The sequence below is a fragment of the Elaeis guineensis genome, chromosome 14 (genome assembly GCF_000442705.2).
Source record: "Elaeis guineensis isolate ETL-2024a chromosome 14, EG11, whole genome shotgun sequence".
In the NCBI taxonomy this organism is placed as follows: Eukaryota; Viridiplantae; Streptophyta; class Magnoliopsida; order Arecales; family Arecaceae; genus Elaeis; species Elaeis guineensis.
Window position 1 is genome coordinate 43,842,352 of NC_026006.2, and position 21,768 is coordinate 43,864,119.

Below are 21,768 nucleotides of genomic sequence, written 5' to 3' on the forward strand. Positions count from 1 at the left end.
CAAGGTCTGTTTCCATCTACCTTCTTCCCTATCTAGAATAACCCAATTCAAGATCTATGAATTGAAAGACCTCGATCCAGGCCTGATCTGGTTGGGTACCAGATCTTGGATTTTTTAGAGGTGATTTCAGAGGTATTCTTTATCTGGAATGAAAGGCTGATGAAGAAGACAGCAACCAGGCTGTTTTCGTCAAGGGCCTTTGATCGAGTCCAGAAGTCTCTAGATTTGTTCGTTGCTGGTTCTGCTGCACCCAAGGTCCGTAGGTGGAGCCGGGATCATGCTCCAATAGTTGGTATCAGAGCCACGATGGTGAGGAAGTGGTTCCAAGCGTGAGAAGTTGAAGATCCCAAGTGCTGAAAATTTTCAGTAAGGTACCATCAAGGTATATTCTACACTTCTTGATTTTATATTACTTGTTTAGCTTAGATCCAGTCATGGGCAGCAATATGAAGGTCGATTTCAAGAAGTTTGATGGCAAGAAAAATTTTTTCATGTGAAAAATCTGGGTGGAGGATCTTCTGGTGCAAGCAGATCTGGATCAGGCTTTGGATGAGAAGCCTGAGGGAATGACAGATAGACAGTGGGCATCATTGGAGAAGAAAGCTTGCTCGGTGATCAGAGGATGTTTGGCGGATGTGGTGTTGTATTCAGTGCTGGAAAAAAAGACCCCGAAGGGCCTTTGGTCGAAGTTGCACACCATATATATGGGGAAGAATATGTGCAACAAGCTAATGCTGAAGAAGAGGTTGTATAGTCTTCGGATGCAGGAGGGATCTGATGTGATTGGCCACATTCAGAGGTTCGACCAGTTGTGCATGGAGTTGATGAATATCGGGGTGAAGCTAGATGAGGAGGACAAGTCCCTGTTGCTTTTGTGTTCGCTGCCAGGATCATATGACTCTTTGGTGACTACACTGCTCTACGGCAAGGAGACTCTGAAAAATGAGGACATGGTCTCGATGCTGAGGTCTAATGAGCAAAGAAAAAAGTTGACCAGAGATCGGGCTCCCTAGGAGGGTTTGGCAGTAGGGGAGAGGATAGGTAGAGGCAGAGGCAGAAGCAAGTCCAGGGGGCGGTCCAAGTCCAGGAAGGGAAAGAAAGAGATGAAATGCTTCAAGTGCAACGAGTTCGGGCACTTCAAGCGAGAATGTCCACTATGGAAGAGCAAGAAGGGAGAAAGAAGTGGCTCAGAATCAGTGAGTGCAATTGCTGGGCAGCAGGTGGAGGATGATCTACTTGTGGTATCAGATGGTCACAGGCATTACACAGAGGAGTGGACACTAGACTCTGCGTGCTCACATCACTACACACCACACAGGTCTTGGTTTGCGACATACACCAAGACAGATGAGGGATCAGTGACTCTAGGCAACAATCATCCTTGCAAGGTGGCTGGGATAGAGACAGTTAGGGTGAGGATGTTTAATGGAATTGTGAGGACATTGACAAATGTAAAGCACGTCCCGGAGCTGGAAAAGAATCTGGTGTCACTAGGCTACTTGGAGCGCAGTGGATACAGCTTCAGCAGTAAGGCTAGAAGCGGAGTACTGAACATCTCCAATAAAGCTATGGTGGTGATGAGAGGCAAGAGGTTGGACAATAACCTCTATCATATGGAGGGATCTGTGGTGACCGGAGAGTTTGATGCAGCAGTTGCAGCACAGGACCAGCAGGGGGCTTATAGGATGTGGCACTACCACCTAGGCCACATGGGTGACAAGGGGCTGAGGGAGTTGAGCAGGAGAGGACTCATCTCTGATCTGGAGGATGGTGCTACAGGGGAGATCTGTGAGCCTTGCCAGATAGAAAAGAAGAGGAGAGTTCAGTTCAACATCAGTACAGCCCGCAGTGCAGCCCCTCTGGAGTTAGTACACACGGATGTGTGGGGACCAGCCCCAGTTTCAGCTAAAAATGGGGCCAGATACTTCATGACCCTGATTGATGATTTCTCAAGAAAACTCTGAATTTACTTCATGAGAGAGAAGTCAGAGATCTTCACCAAGCTCAAGATCTGAAGAGTTGAGGTGGAGAAGGAGCAGAAGAGGAGCGTGAAGTGTCTGAGGTCAGACAATGGCAGGGAGTACACCAGCAGAGAGTTTCAGGATTACTGTGAGGAGTGTGGGATCAGGAGACACTTCTTAGTTAAGGAGACTCCACAGTAGAATGGGGTGGTCGAGAGGATGAACAGAACACTTCTGGAAAAGGCACGATGCATGAGGCTGCAGGCAGGACTTCCAAAGGCGTTCTGGGTTGACACAGTTGACGCAGCAGGTTACTTGGTCAATCGGTCACCTCACATAAGGTTGGATGGCAAGCTTTCAGAGGAGGTGTGGTCTGGGAGGACAGTTGGACTGGGCCATCTACAGGTATTTGGGTGCACGGCCTATGTGCACATTGGAGCTGGTGAGCGGAGCAAGCTAGACGCCAGATCACGCAAGATGGTGTTTCTAGGCTATCCATGAGGAGTTAAGGGATACAGGCTGTGGGATCCCTTGGAAAAGAAGGTCATCATTAGTCGGGATGTGACTTTTGATAAGGAGTCAGTCCTATGGAGGCGAGAAGGCATGGAGGAGCAGCAGGAGCAAGAGGAGGTCCAGCAAGGCACTGCTGGACAGCTTACCTCTTTGATTTTTCCTCTTGCAGGTACTACGAGAAGACATGACATTCAGGTGGAGAACCTACCTAAGGTGTCTCCACAGGTGAAGAGGACTCGGATGGATGATCGAGGCGAAGAGGTCCAGCAGGAGCGAGCTGGACCAAAGACTGATATCGGTGTTGTCCTACACAAGCCCAAGAGGACCATCAGGCAACCAGACCGATATGGCTTCGAGGAGATGCTGTCATATGTCCTGGTGACAGTGAATGGAGACCCATATACGTATCAGAAGGCTATTGAGAGCCAGGACAGAGAGCGGTGGGTCCAGGCGATGTCCGAGGAGATGCAGTCTCTCCACCAGAACCAGACGTGGTGATTGGTGCAGTTGCCACAGGGGAAGAGGCCCATTAGCTGCAAATGGGTCTACAGTTGCAAGGAAGGGCCTTCAAAGCAGGGAGGTATCAGATTCAAGGCGAGGTTAGTGGCCAAGGGATACTCCCATAAGGAAGGCATCGACTTCAGCGAGGTCTTCTCTCCCATCGTCAGACATACTTCCATCAGAGTGCTGCTGAGCATTGTAGCAGCTCAGGATTTAGAGCTGGAGCAGATGGATGTCAAGACGACGTTCCTCCATGGGCATTTGGAGGAGAGGATTTACATGGAGCAGCCACCCGGTTTCAGGGATCCAGGATCAGAGAAAAAGGTTTGTTTGTTGCAGAAGTCGCTGTACGGGCTGAAGCAGTCGCCGAGGTAATGGTACAAGCGGTTCGACTCCTATGTGCGCAGCATTGGACTTTCCAGGTGCGAGTTTGATCCCTGTGTTTATGTTCAGTCTCTTGAGGATGGTTCTAGAGTGTTCCTACTCTTGTATGTGGATGACATGCTTATAGCATGCAAGAGTAGGAAGGTTGTGCAGGATCTGAAGGCATCCTTATCTCGGAAGTTTGAGATGAAAGATTTGGGCCCTGCAAGGAAGATCCTAGGCATGGAGATTTTCAGAGACCGAGCTTGGAGAGTGCTGCATCTATCTCATGGGGGCTACATACAAAAGGTCTTAAGGAGGTTCGGGATGAAGGGAGCAAAGCCGGCGGAGCTGCCACTTGTCGGTCACTTCAGACTCTCGAAGACCATGGCGCCACAGACTGAGGTGGAGGCTCAGGAGATGGAGATGGTTCCTTATGCTTCAGGAGTTGGGAGCTTGATGTATGCGATGGTCTATTGTAGGCTAGACATCGCTCATGCAGTGAGTCAAGTTAGCAGGTTCATGGCGCAGCTTGGCAGGGAGCACTAGAGAGCTCTGAAGTGGATATTCAGATACCTGACGGGTTCAGTTGGAGTTGGCATCTACTACGGATAGTGAGGAGGTGCAGTGGGATACTCTGACATGTCCAGGGAGGCTCAGAGGCTGATTGGCGGTTATGTAGATGCAGACTTCGGTGGAGATGTGGATACCTGGAGGTCTACGACAGGCTTCATCTTTAGCCTGTATGGAGGTCCTATTTCTTGGAGATCGATTCTGCAGCCTATCACGGCCCTATCCACTACAGAGGTGGAGAACATCAGGCTGACAAAAGCAGCTAAGAAGGCAATTTGGCTGAAGGGTTTGTTGACGGAGATGGGCCTTACTCAGGAGGCCATTAGAGTGCACTGTGACAGCCAGAGTGCACTTCTATTAGCACAGAACTCAGTCTATCATGCAAGGACAAAGCACATCGACATTCGGTATCATCAGATCAGGGAGCTTGTGGAGGATGGTGAGGTGGAGCTGGTAAAGGTACACACCAAGGAGAACCCAGCTGATGCACTTACGAAGGTACTTCCACGGGACAGCTTTCAGAGATATGTTGAGCTGATGCGGCTGATGGACAGAGTGGAGCTGGTTGAGGCCTTGGGACACCAAGGTGGAGATTGTTGTGATCCAGGTGGTGTGCCCAAGGCCCAGGAGATCAAGGCTAAGGCCAAGGTTTATCATTCATGAGGGCTTCAAGGAGGCTCTAGGGCTAGTTGGGCCCTAGGTTGAAGGGCTGTGGGCCTTTCGGGTTCTTGAGGTCTAGGTTATGTGGGCCTCAAGGGACCAACTCTTTATGGGTCAGGTCTGGATCCAGGATAGGTGAGATTAGGTCGAGTCATAGGTGTACATGGGCTTGGGTTAACCTAATCTCCCATAGAGTTGGTCAAGGGAGTTTTGGGTTTGGGTCACTTGACCCTGTGTTTATATATACATGCATTGTATATGTTGATTAAGTCAAAAGGAATACAGAACTCTTTCTCCCAAGTCTCTCTCTCTCTTCTCCCTCTCTCTCCAGCCATTCTCCATGCCCCAGGAGTAAGAAACCCTAGGGTTTCTTGCCGCCAGGTCCCAAAAAGGCAGGAAATAAGGGGAGGCGCTAGCCCCTCCCCCTTTGCGCCGCCATCCCTTCTTCTCTCTCCCTCTCTTGCAGCCATCCAAACATCAGGTCCAGGACCTGGAATCTCTTGAGAAGAGGTTGGTATAAATTTTTGTCAGATCTGGAGTTGATCTGAGGTCGTTTGAGGCACGGGTGAGATCTCCATCAACAGATCTACAGGAAAGACTGCAGCAGGACAGATCTGTAAGGTCTGTTTCCATCTACCTTCTTCTCTATCTAGAATGCTCTGATTCAAGATCTATGAATTGGAAGACCTCGATCCAGGCCTGATCTGGTTGGGTACCAGATCTTGAATTTTTTAGAGGTGATTTCAGAGGTGTTCTTCATCTGGAACGAAAGGCTGACGAAGAAGACAGCAACCAAGTTGTTTTCGTCAAGGGCCTTTGATCGAGTTCAGAAGTCTCCAGATTTGTTCGTTGCTGGTTTTGCTGCACCCAAGGTCCGTGGGTGGAGCCGGGATCATGATCCAACACTTCTGATCTTGTGTGGCATCTTTCTGAACTTCTCCGGCCGTCCGAGCTTCCACAGTACCATCCGGACTCCTCCAGCAGTCGACCTTCCACAGTGTCCTCCAGATTCCTCCAATGGACGAACTCCTACCATACCCTCTGAACTTCTTCAATAATGAGCTCCTTCAGTCATCTATCGGACTGCTCCAAATGCTCTCTGGGCTTCACTATCAGCCGATTTTCTACAGTGATCGACTACTCTCTGAATCTCTTCCAGACTTCCTCTTGTCATGATCGACTTTACTCTGAGCTTCTTTCGGGCTTCATCAATGTCCGGGCTTCTCCAGCAGCAGGACTTCTACAGTAACCAGACTCCATCCAAGTTTTTACAGTGGTCGACCGCCGTCCAAATTTCATTCGAGCTTCTACAGTAAGCGAATTCCATCCGAACTTCTATTGCAAGCAGACTTCATCCAAGTTTCTACGGTAAGTGGACTTCGTCCGAGCTTCTACAATAAGCGATCTCCATCCGGGCTTCCATGGCAACCGGTCTCCATCCGAGCTTCTATAGTAAACGACCTCCTTTCGGACTCCTACAAGAACCAGACTCTGTCTGAACTTCTACAGTGAATGGATTCCAAACGAACTTCTACAACGGACGTACTCCGGCAGTCGGATTTCTATAGTGATCGACTGTCTCTGGTATCTTCCATACCTCTCTAGCTATCAACCTTCAACAGCACCAACCGGACTTCAACAGTACCAACCAGACCCCTCCAACGGATAAATTCCCTCCAGACCCCTCCAGCGGTCGACCTTCTACAGTGTCCTCTAGATTTCTCCAACAGACGAACTTCCACAATGCCTTCCGGACTCTTCTATCGGTCAATCTTCTATAGCGCCTTCTGAATTTCGCTATCGGTCGATCTTCTGCCATTCCTCATACAATCGGACCTCTCCAGCGGACAGTCTTTAGACAAGTTCCATCCCGGCTTCTACAGCAAATGACTTCCATCTGCAGCATCAACGTCTAAGGCACCCAACAACAGTTAACCCGTCAGCAACCTTGAAAACATCCGAGCTTCTCTTAGATTGCTGAGATAGAGAGCTATTCCGCTCCACCAGACGTCCCAACCGAGCTTCAGCCGTCTGGCCCGAATTCTCCGACAAGTCGTGACAACGGACACCACTCCACTCTTCATAACAAACTCCACGTGGCTTCGAACGGCCCACTATCAGGCAGTTACGGATGTCGCTGTCAATCAGTTATGCTCTTCCATCTATAAAAGAGATCTTCCAGATACGTTCTTCTCTAAGCTCTAAGCACTATTGCTAAATTCTGCTAAAATCCCATTCGAGTGCTCCATTTCTGTTGAAGCAGAGTACTGACTTGAGCATCGGAGGGTCTTGCTGGAGCACCCCCAACTCCAGTTTAGACTTTCCTTGCAGGTTCCGACGGCGGCCGTGATCTCCTCGACTCTAGCTTCTCCGGCATTGGCAGAATTCTGCACCAACAGGAGGCTATGATCTAGTTATCACCATAACTATTTCATTTTTAAGGATCTAATAATTTTAGAAAAATTAATTAAATGAAATGAAAGATAAGAAAAGACTTGACCAGTTAATCTTAATCCTCCTACTGACTTCACCAAGTCAGATCAAAGAAGACTAGGCATAAGCTGGTCCAGCCAATCAGTCATAAATCCTCCCACTGACTTCACCAAGTCATGAAAAAAAATTTAGACAAGTCGAACTGGGGGCACCTAAATCTGTCATACTGATTTTCTAGTTACCATGGGTCAATCCTAATCATTAAGTGATCTGATCAAAATATGATTCACCACGTTGGCCAGATAAGTGAGATTGATGGGAGGGATATGTCATTAACTCACCATAGACTCAATCTATGTGAGTAGCTCTCAATTAATGATCATCAATCAAAACTGCCATACTTATCTTAGATACCAACTGGTTAGTCAGTTTCAATTCGATCAACTTATAGATTTGAGTTCTACCATGGAGCTACGATCAAGGTCCATCTTAGTCTAATCAAAGATATGGACTCTGACCAATTATAACTATTGAGAATTGATCAAGAGAAGAATTGATCCAATCAGAATTAATCATTAATTAGATTTGATCAATTACTAACATAGTCTATTATCAATGATTTCTAATCCTTCTAACCTAGTTAAATGGACCTGACTCGAGCTAAATCTATGATTTATGAAATTTATGCCATAGATCTTTGATTATCAAATCTAGATCACTTAATTCTTAATTAAGTTTTAGACTGACATGGATTAGGATACGATATTTAAAAATAGTTTCAAGTTTTGTAAAATATTTTTAAAAACTGTCATATAATCAAATAAACTTTAATTTTAGATCTAACATACAATAATATTAGATCTAAAATAAAAAAATTTTAACTCTTTTTGTTGTTCATCTTCATAGAAAAGATCGTGCAGCACCCCTACATGCCATAGAAAAACCCTATCGAATGGGAGAGAGGGCTATAAAATTTTACTTTCTCCTATGACCGCATGGCTATGGAGATCTATCCAAATTGATTACTATACTACTCAAATTCAAGATTAATTATTTAGATCTAATCTAAATAATTAAAATTAGATTATATGCAAAATATTCATATCAAAAGCAATGAAGCTCTGATACCATTTGAAGAAAAATCGACAGTTCAAAGCATGCATTTTAAAAAAATTTGCACAGTGAAAGATAGTAGATTAAACATTTTAATCTCCTACATATGCTTTAGATTAAATCTAAACTACTTACTAAGAATCTATGATATAAAATTTTCATATAAAAAAAAATCTGATATAAAGAAAAAACTGCATCGATCACATCGATGCCCTAGATCAGATCTAACCGTTAGATCTAATCAAATGAGTTCCAAACTTATTACCTTTGCACGGATTGATGATCGCCGCTATTGATAGGTATGGTATGAGGTTCTTCCTAATATCAAGCAGCCGCACAGCTCATTCGGCCTCTACAGATTGTCCACTCGAAGCTCTGATCGAATCATCTTTTTCGAGAGTGCTATCTCGCACTGAAGACACTGAATGGCTGGAATAAGCTTCTTCTTTTGGATCACCTGGACTCTTCCAGATTAGAGGATGGAGCTACACGAGGAGATGGTAGTGTGGGAGATTGGAGCAAGACTCTCTTGTATTTTTTTTACATAAAAACCTAGAGCCAAAACCCTATAACCCACCCTAGAACTCACGCCCAAAGAGGAAGGTCTCTACCTTTGTTTCTCATGCACAGAAGCCCACCCCCTCTGTGTTTCACACCCCCTCTCTCAGAAGAGATTTTCCATGATAAAATTCAATCATTTTGTCACACAAAATGAGAGAAGATGTTAAGGTGGCGTGGAGAGGTGAAGGGATAAGGATAAAGTGGTTAGATGTAGTTCAAATTAAAATCAATTTGAATTCGAAACTCAACCACTTATCCTTATCCAAGTGGGGTGCCACAAGAGCTGAGGTGTGAGACATTTCTCACACCATTCACTTCACAATTTGTCATACAAACTTCAGCCTTCCAAAGGTGATGGCGCTAAGGTATGGATAAGGATAAGTGCAAGGTTGTTTCTAGTCAAATTTCAAACGATTTGAATTCGAATGAAGAACCAACTTATCCTCATCCAAAAAGAACCAGAGAGGGGGCGACAATGCACTTTTGGGCATAGAAAATATTCATGTAAGAACCTTTCTTGCCTAAAGAAAAGGTGGGTGCAGAGAAGAGGTTGAGCATGGGTTGGTTCAATTCAAATTCGAATTCTTATTCAATTAGGTTTTTAACCCAATCAAATTAGGTTAGATTTAATTAGATCATTAAACCTAATCCAATTAAGTAACAAATAGTCTCGATTAAATTCTTATCAAATTAAAAATTAATCAAGTTCAAGTTTTAATCAAGTCAGAAATCAAACATCCTTAGTGATTAGGTCATCTCATAACCTAATCGGGTCAAATCAAATTGAATCTAATTCAATTAGATTTGATTCATACCTCAATGCTCAATTAAATTGAGCTAACTGATCATCTAATCGCTAATCAATCATCTAATCACTAATCAATCCTCCTACAATTCATCAATAATTAGTGAATTAATTTATTACAACTTTTGCACAAGGTTATTCATCAATTGAATTGATGATTATATCCTAGAATGATTCTTAATCGTCGATCAGCCACATGATCAGTCAAAAATTTTTTTTGAGTGTGACCCCATAGGTTCGAACCTAAGCCAGTAGCACAGAAATAATCTTTCTATACCAATCAAAGTGATCATCTAGTAATGATACCCGACGTCCGGATAGGTCGAAAGATTGTAAAGCAACATTCAAGAACCTGTTGGCATATGGTTACCATATAATTCATCCCTTTGACCTTAATGTTCAAAGTGACCAAAGATTTAACTATCAACCCTAAAAAGATCATTCATATTATATTTCAATTTTTAAATCTATCATATGGATTACCCCGATCGAGGTTTTACTGAATTGAAATACACTGATGCATTAACTCCTACTTATTTGGAGGGATCAATTCTATTTTGACTCACACACTGACTTCACAAGTACTTGACTGTGCCCAAAAATTTTTCATCACTGAATTAAAAATTTAGTTAGTCTAACACTTAAATACAGTGAGTTGCTTGCAAGTCACCATAGTCATATCAGGTCAGAGGGATACTTATACCCATATCCTTTGCGAGCTACTCTTGACAGTAGAGTGCTCAGCAGTTGGTCATATTCAGTAAGATGTACCCTTACATCTCACTTGTATGCCATATCAGTGTCTCCACACTCCTTACTTAAGAGGACAACCAATCCACATGGCACACAACGACCTACACTTGATATAGCTATCATCTTAATAATAGCATATCATTTGGCCTTGAAGTAGGTTTAAGGACAAAATGATATATCCTCTTATTTATATTCAAATAGTCCTAGGACTTCATCACAAAATAGGAGTTCAAATAAGATGTACACAGAGTGATGAGAAAATCAAATAATATTTATTATTTTAATAATTTATATATAATTATAATAATTAGCTCAACTATCAATAGGCTGACGATTGGCTTTAGGATACAATTCCCAACAGATTGGGTTGCATCAAGAATGTCATCCAACAATTGGGACAATAATCCTTGAAAAGCATCTTTTGACTCCTCCGAAAGATTGCGCATTTCCACATGATGTCACTGCAATAGTGGCAGCACCATGTAGCCTCAGTCGCCAAGGATAGGCGCAACCTCTACCTCTTCTGCATCATCGATGGCTGCCACCACCATTCCCTTGCTAGTCCCGGAGGCCTTTAGAATGCCACCCTCGAGGTGGTGGTGATCCGCTCAACAAGCCATGACAAACAGTCCAGCAACTATAAGAATGCAGGCCTCATCCTTGCCTGGGCCCACACCTCACCATCCCTCCTAGACCCCCTGATGTGGGCCCTCGCTCACCGTGCTAGCTGCACCCGCTCTTAGCCCACCACCCTCAAGGCTTTTATACTTACCCATGGCCTCCTCCTCTACTCCAATGAAGTCCCCCTGCCTTTTGCCTTGGTCACCTCCCTTTTGAGCTCTCCAACTTCTGGGACCTCTCCTCCCTCCCCTCCCAAGCCTTTGGCTTCTCCGCTTTCATCCGCACCTACTTCCATTTTCTCAACCTCCACTCCCACCTCCCAAGAGGGGACCATGACAGGAGCTCCGAAGACTCTAACTGTGACCTCTAGCAGCTCGAGAGGCTCCAAGCCCTCCTCCACCTCTTGATGCAAATCCGCCCCTATGCCGGCGGCATGGAGGTGGGCCTCATCCTTAAAGCTGTGCACTACGTCTTGATCGAGATCTTTGAAGTTTACAGCAGTATCTGTAATAGAATTGCATGCTTTCTCTTGGGGCTTCTTAGACCGTCCGTGTTGGGGAAGGGCGGCAAGGAGTAGGAGGTGATGCGGCGGTGGTGGGGGGCAGTTGGGATGAGGATGGTGGAGCAAAGCTCCTAGCTTTCGGCTTACGTCGAGCTTTCGGCCTACGTTGAGAGGGACAGCCCATGTGGGAGGGGGAGAAGAAATACAAAAGGTATTTTTGTCCTTCAGGGATTGAAAGTTACAAGGGTATTTACTCGTGGACTGGTTGTTATAAAATTGGTTCACTAGGATTAAAAGTTAAAGCGTGGCCAACAGATGGACTGGTCATTAATTTTCCCTACTTTAAAATCTTAAAAAAATAGATGGTCAAAGATACATACAACAAGATTTATATATGTTGAGATATAGGCAGTTATGCTCTATACTACATAGAAGTATCAGACTTAAGTGGAATATCTATAAAATAGTGGCTACAGCTTATTTGTTGTTGTCTTCAGCTCTTTGATGTTCCTATTCAATGGCATGGTCCTACAGTCTCATTTTTAAAAAATATGTTAAAGATAAATCGAGTGTTTTTGGGATCTAAAGTATTTGTACATGCATGCGAAACATATGTATCTAACACATACGAAAGAAATATTACCAGAGTCAATTGGCTGGAAATGCAGTTGGACACACAAGAAAGTTCACCCATTTTTCACTTAGTGGAGTCACTTGGCCTTGCATAACAATTTCTTTTATGTCATATTAAAGATAATCAGTAAAGGATTGATAATATGGAAGTTAGCAAGTAGCTCTCGTATGATCCAAAGATAGAGTTATAATTTATAAATCATCGATACCTATTGAAGTACCACTTTTAGCCCTTTGACATCATCCAATGGTACCATATATGATCCACAGTGAGAACGCAATCATAATCTGAAAGTAATTTATCAATAAACCACCTACAACTCCACTGGAGTTTATCTCTATATGTTGAATGAATGTGAATTCATGATATTGGAATAGTCAAAGCCTCAAAGGATTCCAGAGATGCAGACTCTAAAAACTGGAAGCATGTTGATAGAGAATTGATCATCAACTTATATAGTTCTTTTGTCTTGAGGAGAATCATCAACCTATATTCTAAAAAATGATTCCAGTACTCTCTTCTCTTGTATCATCTCTTTAGGTTGGGTATGTTGGTGTATTTCTGAATGTCCATACCACAGAGGGTCTGGAGTCACCATTGGAGTGCTCGTGGTAATGATGGCAACTAGGCACAGTACCTGATACTCAATTTTAGAGTAGCAGTGAAGCCTTACATGTATTCCTGAAAGGGTGTAAGGCTAGTATACTTGCAGATTATCAAAAACTGAAGTGTTGTCAGTTGCCCTGATCCTAGAGGCAAGGATGTCAAACTTAAATATTTTATGATATTTAGAACTTCTAGAACAAGGAGATCTCTAGCTGGCCTGGCAAGTATCGTAACTTAGGGCTGTTGGTGATGCATAATTCTTGGAGGGATACAGCTAACATGGGCAATTCCTCCAAATTTCTATGAAAGGTGATAAGCAGTTTTTCGCACTGTCCTATTTATTTCGCTATAATTTTGATGATGGTAATTGTAACGATCATGATATACCAGTCAGATATTTGCAGATGCTAAAACAAGTATCATTAAAGGAACTTAAGCTCTTGAGCTCCTCCAGTAACCAGGATACCAGAACATTATAGTTTTTAATCTCCATCTGTTCAAGAGAAATAAGGTTTTTCTGACTTTTCATTGGCAATGATGACATTTATGATCAGAACAACCAATTATCCTCCATACCCAAAGGCTCAAGCTCAAACCTCTACCTCCATCCTCCCTTTCAAGTAGCGGATGCAGCTCTCCTACACTTTTTGTAGGAGAGGAGGCAACTGTGTACAAGTAGCACTTGTGTTATTGTCAAAATTGCAGGATAGGATAGTATGGGGAGATCGACAATAGTCTCCAATTATCCTGTTTCTTCCACTTGCTTTTAAACCTTAGAGTACTGAAGTGCGAGCAAGGTATTCTATACGAGACCGGTATGATACAATATGCCCCATAGCAGGTGTCACAGAGTAGTACAGTAGACCATGCCCTAGGATATACAGTGTCATTGGGTCATGATTGGTGGATGTGTTTACTTCCTTAAAAAAATTAGAGTCTCTCCAAGTGTGTTATGAATATTTATATAGTGTACCTGCAACCAAGATATGCCGTATCGATATGTAGCCACAATCGGGTATATAATGCCTACTAGGATTGAATTGAGTCTCAGAACGGGGAGTGCACCTAGTCTTGGTACATTGAACCTACCACATACCAGGTGTATTGACACTGTACTACATGGTATTGATATGGGATCTGGTATCAAGATGGCGAATCTTGTAATATTATTATTTAAACCTAAATTTTTGAAGTCAAGCATCAATATGATTTGAAGTACCATGGCCTGATGATTGATTTCTGGAAATTAATTAGAAAAATGAAAGAAGATGTCAAGAGGGAATAATTATTGACCTGGTGTATATTTGTCGCAGCATGAATTGCTTTCCATTTTGAATATCCCAGCTAAGTCTCATGATGGGGCAAAGGACTGCTCTGCAGTTCCAGCTAGCCCTCCTTTGGCTGTGATATATATAGATCTTGAACTTGAAAATTGTTGATGTGTCTATTCTGTAATATTGCACAAGTGTTCAAGAAGTTCATCTATAGATGGTGAAGTAGTCAGTGATTGCCAGCCATGGTTATTCACAAATTTTTCCCCAAGATGCCTACATCACCAACCTTGCCCAATATTATTTGTGCTGGCCAATTGCTAGAATTGGTATGTTCTCCTCTGAACAAATATGTGTATATGCTTCTCATTGCACAATTCTGCAATCCTTGATATATTAATTTTGGCATGGTTTGACATGGGCAAAGGACAGTGTATCATCTGTAATTGCACCAGTTATAAACCATGTTTCTCAGCATTGAGTGTATCATGCTGATATAGTCGATTGTATATTTTGACATGAGAAATATAGTCAGATAAATCATAAATCAACATTACTTAGGTTTGTAATTAAATTGTTTTATAGGCACTACTGCAAACTAGTGTTTTTTTAGTGATTGCTTGGAAGATACACTTTCCAATTAAAAATGCTAAAATTTTTCATTTCAATGGCAAATTACAAAAGCTAGTGGCACATCCACTTAGACAGCGAACAAAAATAAATAGCAAATAAGCAATCCATATAGACAGCTTACATAACGAACATCATTCTCATCATCTTTTTTGCTTTAATTTTCTTTTATCACCCACTTATTCCTTTTTTTTTTTTAACATATTACCAGGCATTCCATGCAGCTGGTCAGGTGGCAGGAACATCTGTCTCGACCTCTTCCCTCCCATATGGGACTAATGGCTAGTCAGTGTGAAGCCCTTGCATGGGCATGACGAAGAAGCTTTCAAGTTGCGTGGTTGGTGGTCATGACTTGATACCAGACAGTCCAATGCCAATTTTCCTAATAGGCAAGCAGTTGGCAATTGCGCTATAAGCCAACAAAATGATGCTGCCTCTTGAATTATCTTGTTGCAAACTTGCAATCATAATTCATCTGCTGCACCTTTGCAGGCCTTTTATGCTGTTTCACTGAATGGAGATGTGATGACTTTGATTGGCAATAGTTTAATGTGTGACCATGCAAGCCAGATGACAGAAAACACATCCATGAAACTTGATACCATCTAGATGTTAGGATTTGATACCTCGAGATTCGGTTCACATTAAGTCCACAGTAAAGTTCGCGATGATGAACGGAGTCCAACGAGCCTAAGATCAACTCAAATAGAATCTAGATGGAGAAAGTACATGCGAAAGAAGGTAGAGCGAGGTGGCACAACCCACGGAGCGACGGAGGCCGGTGGAGGCCGCGGCGGAGCTAGCGCAAGCAGTAGCACGCAGGCCGGCCGCAGGTACACGGCCCAGTGCGGATGCTTGCGGGCATGCATGGGCTAACCCAACGGGCGTGCGGCCCGCAAGCGGCAGGCGGCCCAGGCTGCATTTCTTCTTTTGGTCCACGATGGACTGGCTCTTGTTATAGCGGACCATGGTAGCCCGTAGACCTCTAAGAGGTCCACGGCTAAAAATCACGGTGCTGGAAAACTGTAGCATAGCTACAGTGAAATCTGAGTTCGGTGGATGTGGGTTTGGGCATGGATGCATGCGGATCCAGTAACTCTTAAGGCGCTAGGAGTTGTTGTTTGAATAGGATTCAGAGACCCGTTTCAAGCCCGATTCGAATTCCATTTTTAACACAATTTCACGCATAATTTGGGCTATAAATTGAGATGCATGAGACCTATTGAAAGTAGCTGAGACACAGTCGAAAGAAGCAGTTCGGTAGGTAGTAGCAGCAAGCCCTAGAGAGGCGCTGACAGAAAGCAGGAGCAGAGGCTACAGGCAGACTCTCAGGCAGCAGATAGTGGTCACTTCAGGGGTTCAGAGAATTTTTTTAGAGAGAGCTTTTATGAGAAAGAGCTTCTTATGAGAGAGAGAAATTAGGTATATAAGGGTTGAGAGTGTGATCTTCTCTTGTAATTTTTTCTTTTTCATAGTGAAACTTGCATGCCCTGTGGAGATGAGCTTTTTGATTGATCTATGTATTTGATTGTATTTCTGTTTTATTTCTTCTTTCTTTCTGCTACAACACATGGTATCGAAAAGATCCTATAGAGATGGTGTATTGGCCAGACATTCCCAATAAGTGGTATCAAAGCGAGGCGGTACCAGGGCATAGGTTACACCGGTGGTGAGCAAGATTAAAGATGAAAAAAATAGGCTCAATCAAGATAGAGATCAATAGGTTTGAAAGAAAGAATAATTTCTCCTTGTGGCAGGCAGGGGTGAAGGATGTGCTCATCCAGCAAGGGTTGATCGATGCTCTCTTGTACGAGGAGAAGCTGACTATCATGGAGGTGCAAGATTGGAGGCGACTCCAGATACAAGTGGTGAGTACGATCCGTTTATACTTAACGGATGAGGTAGTGATCCATGTACTTAGCAAGACTTCTCCAACGATGCTGTAGTCGAAGCTCGAGGAGTTGTACATAGTAAAGTCTTTTACCAACACTTTCTTCCTCTGGAGGCAGTTCTACCAACTGCGAATGACTGAGAGACAAAGCATACAGGAGCATCTCAGTCACTTCTAGAAGATCTTCATCCTCAGTGTTGGCGAGAAAGTTGAGGAGACCAAGATGCTGGTCTTACTAGCATCGCTTTTTTCTTCGTATGAGTCCTTAGTGACTGCTCTTCTAGTAAGGAAGAGCACCATCAAGATGGACAAGATCACCACAGTGATTCTTCAGAATGAGATTCTCAGGAGGGAGAATCTAGCTTCGAGCTCAGATGGCAGCTCAGCTTTGATGGTTTCTGGATGAGCAAGAGGTGGTAGATGGAGCGATAGGAGATTGTGACAAGGACAGTCCAAGTCCAAGATGAGGGACTTGAGCAAGATCAGATGTTATTGGTGTGATGAGTTGGGGCATCTAGCCAGAGATTGCTCTCAACTTAGGGATCGGACGAGGACTACTGCAGTGACGGTCAGTAGCGAGTCAGAGGATAATATCCTAGAGATATCTGACGAAGTATCTACTTCTTTTCAGCAGTAGATTTTAGATTCTATATGCTCCTATCACGTATGTTGCAGAGAGGAGCAATTTGACTCCCTGAAGATCAGTGAGGGTATTGTTTATCTGTCGGATGGATCGAGCTGTGCGATCAGAGATATCGGAACAGTCAGTTGGAGGATACATGATGGTGTAGTGAGGAGATTAAAAGAGGTCTGATACATATCCGATTTCAGATGGAATCTTATCTTACTGAGCAAACTGGATTTGAGAGGCTATAGGACGATAACTAATGGAGGAATCCTGAAGGTGTTGCACCATGATAGGGTTATTCTGGAGAGGAAGAAGAGGATGAGTGGTCATTACTACCTGATGGAGAGCCCAATGCGATGTGAAGCTTCAGGAGTCAGGAGGAGCCTAGAGCGAGGTGGAGCTCCAAGTGGAGGTGGATCGGGCACGAGATGTGAGACTCAGAAGGATGAGAGATGATATTGTAGGATGAGATTCTTATTGCCGCAGGATGATATCCCGAGCAGTTCTCAGATCAGGAGGAGCATAGCATATGACGGAGATTGGATCGAGCGGTCAGGCTCGACTCTCATGTTTGTCCATCCATAATCAGTAAGCGATTGTCCCAGGACATGGGGCGAGAAGATCCAAAAGCTCTCAGAGTTAGGAGGAGGCCAAATATTGAGTCAAGATAGAGATTGATATGATTTGATGTCTTGAGATTCAATCCATATTGAGCCCACAGTAAGGTCTACGATGACGAACGGAGTCCAACAAGCCTAAGATCGATTCAAATGGAGTTCAGACGAAGAAACTACGTGCGAAAGAAGGTCAAATGAATCCTATCTCACATATGTCGATCCTATTTATGGTTTTAAGATTTGATTTTATGCATACTTAGATTAAATTAGATTTAATCTGAATTTTTAAATTTTCACTGCGTACTTGTTTTGAAAAATTTTACATGTATGAAACTATAAAACTCCAACAATGCAACAAGCACGAATTGTAAGTATTGGAATTGTGTTACTTGGACACCATAATTTTTGGGAGTTCTGAGTGCTTGCACTTTTGGACACTTGGATGTGACATGGCATGACACTTTTTGGCACTACAAAACTGGAGTGTCTTGCTGGTTTCATCTAGATGTTTTGGCACTTGGCATTTCTTTCCATGTGCTATCAAAATGTATCTTACTCAAATTGATGACATTACAGATCTGAAATCTAAAATGGTGTAAGTGCCTTTCCACATTAGCAGAACCAACATATACATGCAAGGCAAACATGGTGGGGCACATTTACCATTGGCTAGTTGATGCTACACATTGTAGAATAGCTAAGCCCATTGCATTATAAACATCATGGAAGCAGGCTATATGAGGGTTTATCATAGTATTGAAACCATAAGGAGTAGTGAGAATGTGGGCTTAAATTGCAAAAGAAAAATGGTTTGGAGACAGACCTATGGAACCACATGGATGGGTACAGTCTGCAGAGTTATGACTCAGGATTTCAGGAAGGTGTAGTTTTGGAGGGACTATTAAGGATAGAGTTTCTGGATCAGCTTCTGAAGTGACCATGTAGGGAGGGATAACTTGAGGCAATGATTTATTCATTCCAATAGTGAATTGAGGAGAAACCTGGAGAAAATAAGGTTCTTGTTGCTTTAAACAAGAAGGGTGCAGGATCAAAAGACAAAAATAACAGCAAAAAGAGGGTGATTCTCTCGGCACCACCTATGTCAGTTCTCACCAGAGGAGACAAAAGAAACAAGCTAGGAAGTAAACATCTCCAGGTGAATTTTGTTGGATTATGTCAGCATGCAAGTCAGCTGGACAGAATAGTTAAAATCAGAGCGAGTAAAATGTTTTTTGCCAGACCATTTTATCAAAATTGCAGAAACAGTAAGAGAGCTACTCTGGAAGTAGAAGTGTTTTGGAAGCATACCTAGAAAGATGAAGTCAGATGGGTAGTGAAATTTGTGGTTAGGAAGAAACAGTCTATAATTTGCATCAATATCTCAAATTAGATTGATGGCCAGGTCTTTCTTCGTGACTCTGGGAAACTTTAGAATTAACATACCGAACACCACCGGTATAATTCTCATGAAGGGACATCATCTGGTGAGAAATAGGTAGGTTTCAGGCTATTATGGCATCACCTGACAACTAAGTTATGGCTTTGCACCAACCAGTCAAGCGACAGAAAATTTAACCCTTGAAGTTATTGAACTGTAAGCTGGTTCATTCAATAATAACAGTACCTCTTAGGTGCTAAAGAGCAAATAAACGGAGGAGAACATACTTTCCTATTTATGTATTTTCCTAATTTTGTTATGCCTTTCTTTTTCAGGACATAATAATAACAATGATTTGTAAATCACCATTGTTGTCATCATCTCTTAAATCATGGTTTGCCATTTATTATTCAGGTTATTTATTTAGCATCCTCTAAAAATCTCATATGACAGAGAAAATAACCAGTCAGCAAGCAATGTAAAGAGGATTAACAATCAAATAGAGTAATAGGTTTGGCATTACAAAATAACAAGTTTTTCTTCAATCTCAGTTTAAAGAACAAAAATAGCAACAGGTTTGGCATTACCATGCTAACAGAACACCAAGATCAATTTTTAAATGATAAAACAAACCCATCAAATAGCTTGGTTCATTAGAAGTTGTGGATTTTCAATCTGTTTATAGTAGTGGTGCTATTGTAATGTTACCTTAGTCTGGTTTAGAAATTCTTTTTTCCTGGTTATTGACACTATGTTTGCTTTTCAGCAGGGTCTATAATCTCTATATTGGGTATTGTATCGGCATGTTAATTGTTTGGTATGGTAAGAGTCAGTATGGTTCGGTACACACCCCATACCAAGATAGGTCTCGAACCATTATTCTCATTTTTTATCACGATACTAGCTAAAACTAGATGGGATATGGGTCGGTATGTACCCCAATTCACCTTGGTATGTCTCAGTATATACGGGTTGGTGTGCGTCTTCATAGATCTGAATAATATTTTTGTACCTTTCCAACTCGGCAAGGCACAATACGCCCTGAATCAGAAAGTTTGGGTTGGTATGGCAAACACTACTTTTCAGGCTGATTGTCATAATACAATAGTTTTGCCGCTCCTCCCAAAGCTGAAAATACATTTAAAAATTATGTATGGTGATGATGCCTGGTGCCTGATTTTTTATTTTGTTTTATAAGTAATTTATTGCTTGTTCTTTGTACCTGCGTAGCATGTACATTAAATTATCCTAAGATAGTTAATGAAATCTCTATTTCTTCCCACATTAGGCACTTTATCTAAAGAAACATCTGAAGCTTGGAGAGAAGATATCCAAGCAATATATTCCAGTCAACATTCAGAGTGCTTCAAAATCAGTTTGCCTACTTCCTATTGAGATATGGTTCAAAAATGACATGTTGGCAACTGAAACTTTAGATTTCTATATTTACACCCTGCATTTGCACTTCTAATGTAAATCTCAAATGTTTCACCATAAGGACTTTTGAAATTCTGGATGTTTGGTTGTTGCTTTCCCTATCTTTTGATAGAAACCTATTTTGTCATACATAAATCTATCAACAATTTGGCCCGTCTTCAGTTTCACATTAAAGTAAATATGCTTCCATTTTATTGGCTAATTAGTCAAATATGTATAGAGCAAGTTGGCTGAAAAATAGTTTACGTTGCATTTACCTGTACCTTCCAACCATAGCCCAATCACTGACTGAGTTTTTGAGGTTTAAATCTATTGTCCTGCTAGCATTAAGCATTTTCTTGTGCCTATCAAAATATAAAGTTTCAAGATTTCAGTAATTCATAACATGGTGTTGTAATGCAGGAGTTCAAGAGGTTGCTTGGGAAAGATACTTGCAGCTAATATCAAGAGGAAACACCCTACTGACGGATTGCACTAATTCAATTGGACTGAGTAATTCAGGCTATGAAAGATTCTGGCTGGCACAGTTCTGTTAATCCCATGTCATTTGGAATGTAAATTATATGTTGTCAAATGAAATGTGTTAATTGTGCCTTGGGGATGCGATGGTCAATTCTGTGATATACATCAATTCTTCCATGGACATCATGTGGGTTATGATTTTTAATTTCTTACCTGTACATGCAAGAGTAACATGGCTTCAGCTGATTGGCCCTCTGGTGTGTTCTAATGCTATGGATGCTGGCAACAAGCAGAATCATCTCTGTAAACATACATAGCACATCATGATGGAGAACATCAGTTGGTGGAGCAAGAGCAGTTCAAGTTTAAAATCAGCATAAAATTGTTTGAGTTCATCAGCTCTGAAAATGATAAAATGAAAGCAATATCTTATACTTCTTTTTTTTTTGTTCAATTTTTTTCCTTTCTGATAAGGGAAAGGACCAATATCAAACAGGTGTCACTTCCTCTAACTGCTGCATTTCTCCAGCATTGGGGAAATTAGCGTATCATAAGGATGATCCAATCTATCTGTCATGTGTTTATTGCTTTAATCATTAAAGCGAGAATCGCCAGTGAGAAAGACTGAGCTCCATTGCCCTATCCAACCACTTCCATTTCCATTTTTACCTTCACTTATATGCTGGGCTCTCTCTTTGTTTATAATATCATTTCTTCTCTGCACAAGACTCCAAATCTATTGCTCTCAGCATATACAAAATCCGAAGGAACCGGGACCGACAGGAAAAATTTTTCACAAGATTTTTTTTTCAAAATAATTATTTTCTAATTACTTTTCCTCAGCATTGAAAGTCA

General features: G+C 42.3%; 1 pseudogene; it reads left to right on the forward strand.

The window, feature by feature from the left end:
* The first annotated feature begins 10,688 nt into the window (after positions 1–10,688).
* LOC105057882 (putative clathrin assembly protein At1g25240) lies at positions 10,689–11,647 on the forward strand (annotated as a pseudogene).
* The last annotated feature ends 10,121 nt before the right edge of the window (positions 11,648–21,768 follow it).